Source organism: Nannospalax galili, unplaced genomic scaffold (genome assembly GCF_000622305.1).
Source record: "Nannospalax galili isolate Female #2095 unplaced genomic scaffold, S.galili_v1.0 scaffold386, whole genome shotgun sequence".
NCBI classification, from domain to species: domain Eukaryota; kingdom Metazoa; phylum Chordata; class Mammalia; order Rodentia; family Spalacidae; genus Nannospalax; species Nannospalax galili.
The window spans coordinates 4050465-4055983 of NW_008356676.1; the positions used below are offsets into that span (position 1 = coordinate 4050465).

The following is a 5519-nucleotide window of genomic DNA, read 5'->3' on the forward strand; positions in this document are numbered from 1 at the left end:
TGCTGCTGCAGAAGACTCAGGTTTGGTTCCCAGAAGCTACACAGTGCCTAACAACTGCCTGTAACTCCATTTCCACAGGATTCAACACCCTCTTCGGGCCTCTGTGAGCATTGCACACATGGATGCACTTTCTTACATGCAGGCAAAATACACATTTTTTAAAAAGTTAAAAAAAATAAAATTAGAATTAAAAATAAAGTGAACATTACAATCTAAAGACTCTGAGAATATCTACAATTAAGAGTTAAATAAATTACTAACTTTGTTTCCCAAACCAAACACTCTCTTCTTTCCTCCAGAACATGCATATTAACATTTCCAAAACAATATTTTATTTGGTAAATGGTATGCTATTGCTATGTTTGCAAATGTTGAAAAGCATTATAGGAGAAATACAGAAAGGTGTTGTGTTGGAAAAACAGAAATTATTAGGCACAGTTGCTAGAGATAAACTGAGTTAAGTAAGTAAACTTCAGGAAAATGCTGACTGTCAGTGAAGATATAACCTAAATTATTTGTGAACACATTGAGTGTAGTGCCTAAACCTTTCAGAGTGAACTTTACAAGGGACAGGCATGGATGAAACTATCCAGTACAGTCTGTCTACTGGAAACTGTTCAGGGAAGGGCCTGAACAATTACTATAAGAAGGTGCCACTCTCTGCTGGATGTGGTGGTGCATGCCTTTAATTTCAGTACTTAGGAGGTGGAAGCAGGCAGAACTCTATGAAATCAAGGCCAGCCTGGTCTACATAGTAGGTTCCAGGCCGGCTGGGGCTACAGAGAGTTCCTATCTCAGAAAAATAAACAAGCAACAACAATAAAAACAAACAAAAATAAAAATGACAAAGAAGATACTCTTGTCGTATGGAGGCTCCATACGTGTTGATGGGAAAGTGTCATGTCAATAAAAGCAGGAGAACTCACTGCAACTTCTGGGACCCAAAGAAGTGAGGGGCAGAAAAAAAATTTTGGATATCACTTACAAGGTAATTCAAACTATCAACATTTCAAAAAGGTGAATGGCACAATTGGTTTCATCATTAAACTGGATACTTGGGTTTAGTCTTCTTCTCTAGTGGCAACATTGATCTCTGTCAGTCATCCTTTTCTAATTAAGAAAATTAAACTGTTTTGATATCGCTTTACCAGCTTATGCTTGTGTAATTTACATTTCTGAATGACTTTTGGGTAAGATTATGAGCTGGAAGCTACCTCCAAGTGACACAGTGAAGGAGAGTCAGAATAAGAAAAAAAACAAAAACAAAACTTTATTCCAAAAAGACAAAGAGGAAGAAGAGCTTTAGAAATGTACAAAGGAAGTAAAAGATACTGGATACGGGCACATCCACGCTTGCTGCTGCAAATGTCATAACTTCATAACAGCTACAATGGAACCAGCCTTGATGTCCATGAAAAGATGAATAGATAAAGGAAACGTGTGACGGGGCTGGAAAGATGGTTTGGTGGTTAAGAGCACTGGCAGTTCTTGCAGAGGACCTGGATTCAGTTCCCAACACCCACATGGTGGCTATTAACTTAGTAACTCCAGTTCCAGAAGGATCCAACATCTTCTTATGGCTTCTGCACCATTGCACACATACGATGCACTTATATACGTGCACCCAAAGCACTCAGACACATAAAATATTTATTTTAAAAATGTTAAAATGTGGTACCTATACACAAAGGAATTTTATTCAGCCATAAAGTAAATGAAATGAAATCATGACAATGGCAGAAAAATGGGTTGAGTTAATTTATGTGGCCCTTCTGGTCCAGTGTTTCTCCAGCTGGACCATGCTGCACTGGGCTCTCAGGTCAGCACCATGGTATACAGCTGCACTGGGCTAGCACTATGGTCTACAGCTGCCACTATGATCATCTACTGGGGCCTCATCAACCATGATGAACTGACATCTGCAAGATCTGGGAGATCATAGACCAACTGTGCTTTGAGGTAGAGGGCAAAGTGGTTAGTAGGACAGAGGATACCACTGATGATGACTCAATGACTCATTACTCACTGATGAATGGAAATGCTTCCACTCAAGGCCTGGGGGGTGAAGCCCTGCAGTCATCAGTGCTGGCATTGTCATGAACCATCACTTATAGGAAACCAGGTTCACAAAAGAAATCATTCAAAGGCAAACTTGAAGAATAGGGTCCAGAAAGAGTAAAGCCTTTCATGATTAGGGCTACAGAAAAAAAAAAAAATCAATCAAGAATCCTTGCTAATTTCAATAGTTACCAGCTTTTCATTTGTGAAAACATGGATCCAGATGACTTAGTTGCTCTCTGGTGGCGAGGATGGTGATTCTATCTATGATTTTCTTCAAGGATGGTTTAGAAATAGAAAAATGTCAACACATTGGACAATTACTTTGGATCTATCACCTGTCACCGTAGCTGGATGCTGCTTGTCATCCACATAACACCAGGATCTAAGACAAATGGGACTGATTGCTTCGTGAGTTCGTCTTTTATTTTGACCATGGTTTTTCTTAAAAAGCAATGACTCCACTCCAAATATAACATGTCATGTAAGTTTTGTAAAAATAAAGTGCATTGAAATCCCCAGTGGAAAAGGGTGGAACTGGAAGTCATTATGTTAAGTAAAATAAGCCAAACTCAGAAGGACAAACAAGGCATGTTTTTCTCTCATCTAACTAACTTAGATTTATATATGTGTATAGGTGTAAGTCATGAAACTAGACAGGGGATCATGAGACTGAGGAAGAGATCTTAAAGGAGGGGTGAAAAGACAGCAATGAAAAACTTATGGCATGAAAATGGAAGGTGAAACTATTTGGGAGAAGAAAGGAAACCAGTCAGAGGGGTATCAGAGCTCAGGTAAGGGCAGTGGTTGAGGAGGATAAATTACAGCAAAGTATAATGCCACATAAGAAAATGACGTAATGAAACTCATTACTTAAAGAAAAAAGTTACTTTCTGGCATAAATCCTATCCATATTATGTTCTTGTATACAAAAGTAACATAATTCAATAGGAGAAGGGTTTCTAAAGAAATCTCAATTACTCCAGTAGCCTATCCAACGTCATTATAAAGATCCTTAGTACTTGCTGATACTGGTTTTTGTATACAATTCTAGCTTTAAAATGTAAGTAGTCTTCCCCACTTGGAGCAGTATTTTGCGTGGATGGCTCGCACAATGGAACCACTGTGAAGAAGATCTTTAAAGGAGTTTTAGTTGCTGAACTTGTGGGTATTTTTGGAGCTTATTTTTTGTTTCAAAAGATGAACGTGAGCCAAAATTTCAGGCAGACAATGAGCAAGAGATTTCCCTCTGTTTTGGAAGATTATTACAAATCCATTGAATACTCTGGATTGTATGGAGTCAGAGAGAAAGGTCAAGAAAAATGGCTGGATAGTAAAAATTAAGGATTTGGTTACTGATCAAGAATTTACCCTTAGAAGAAATAGTACAGAACCCAGCAAAATTAAAATTCCCAAGTTGACATGGATGGAATTTGCAATACTTAAGGCAAAAATGTAAATTTTAATTCAGAGGTGTTGATCTTTGGACTTGGAAAAAGTTGATTAAGTAATGTTTATTCTCTTATCAATGAACTTTTGTTTACACTACTGAAAATAAAGTGTCTGTTAAACTCTTCAAAAAAATGTGAGTAGCTGCAGAAAGAGGAAGATCGAAGAGTTAACTGCTTAATTAACAGTTTGTTCTGGGCAGGAGAGTATGATGGTGTCAGGTTAAAGGTCTTGAAATGTGATGCTATTTCTTCCTTATCTGTTGTGTAATCAGAAAAGAAGCAGCAGGTAGAACTGTAAAGTATGTGGTAAGGTTAGTGCCACCTAGAGCAATGGCCTAGGAATCTAAGCTAATTTCAGATGGTAATATTAAAAAATGCTAAGTCCTTTCAGCAGCCTCACACATTGTGGTATGCCTACTCTCTCTTAGCTTCTTTAATCTTCATAATGTGTCTCTCAAGTGGTAACATTATCCCTCATTTATAGGAAACTAGGGCCCAGAAAGGTTAAGTAACTTTCTTAAGGCCACAGTCAGTAACTGATGGAACTATAATTCAAATTCAGGATGCTTCTTTGATCCAGTACTCCACTCTTACAGTTTCTACTTCCTTTCTTTGCAGATGCCAGGCAAGAAATGGAGGACAATCACATAGCAGAACTGTGACTGTACTGGTCAGGATGAGCTGAGTTATAATGCACTTAACAGTATTTATCAACATTTCAATATTATCAATAGTTAACATAATAAGGACACATCTTTTTACCCTGAAGATCCAAACTGGATCAGCTTAGAACTTGTGTGGGTTTTTATTGCCTTCCTTGGAGACTTGGGTAAATGGACTGCATGTCTTCTCCCTTAGTGGGAACTCACGAGGAAAAACAAGACTGATGTAAAGCCCTCAGTCCCTGGCACAGGTGATGATATGTATCACTTCCACAACCAGTTTAATGGCAGAATCAGTTGCTTGAACTTGACCAACCAAAGGAAAGGCAAGAAGCATCATCTTCCTTAGAGCCCAGAAGGAAAGATGGAACAAAGAAGGTCAAGAAATCAATGACAGCCACAGTGGGGCTGGGTTTGGCTTTCTGAAGGCAGTGTGATGAGCTATCTCAGCTAACCTAGCCTAAGTTACTCCATTTTGCCCAAAGCAGCCATTTTAGGAGAAGTGTATTTTACCCTACTCATGAAAGATACCTAGAAGGGAGAAGCAACTTTGAATTCTGAGAATGGCCTGACCACATGCCACAGGGTATTGTAATCTAGGCTGGCAGTTGTCTAACCACTTATCTAAACCTGCTTCACCTACCTATAATCTAGGCCGGCAGTTGACTAACTGCTTATCTCACTTCTGTAAACCTGTATCACTTACCCAAGCCCAGGTCCTCACAATAACCGATAGTTAATTGGTAAATTTGAAGTTTGCTATTTTAAAATTTTGCTGTGTTGTATAAACCTGATTGGCCCACTTGTTCTGCTTTCTGTATTCCTATAAATATTCTGGCCGATGGTGTTCAAGGCTGATTCTATTCCCAACATAGACAGCCTGGTTGGCCAAAATAAACCTTTACCTTGCTGCTTTCAATTAAGTGGTATTGGTGATTTTTATTTGGAATCCAGCATATAAAATGTGACATCACTTTCCTCTGCACTGTTTTGAATGTCATCTCCCAGCAGGTATTAGTACATTTAGCAGGAGTTATATGTAACTTTGTTTTCCAATATGGACTGGCCTCTTCTGTCCTGCCTTAAGCAAACTGAGTGCTGGTAGAGGAATTCCTTACTTCTCTTGGCCTAATTTTATCAGCCATAAAACAAGGAGTTGGATTAGGAAAACTTTAAGAGACTTGTCAAATGAAACATTACATGACTTCAGGAGAAGGCAAAATAAATCCTTCTCTTTGATTATCTTACACTGACTGGCAGGTAGCAGGCTATATATGGTTGATGAAACATAATCCACAGCAGAGAGATAAGACCTGTGGGTCACTGATGCTGAGCAAAGGCCAATACA

The 5519-nt window shown here is 38.7% G+C and overlaps 2 pseudogenes; both read left to right on the plus strand.

Annotated features, from left to right (window-relative positions):
• The first annotated feature begins 1876 nt into the window (after positions 1 to 1876).
• Positions 1877 to 2408, plus strand: LOC115067888 (annotated as a pseudogene).
• Positions 2409 to 3160: 752 nt separating this feature from the next.
• Positions 3161 to 3408, plus strand: LOC108490011 (annotated as a pseudogene).
• Positions 3409 to 5519: the final 2111 nt, after the last annotated feature.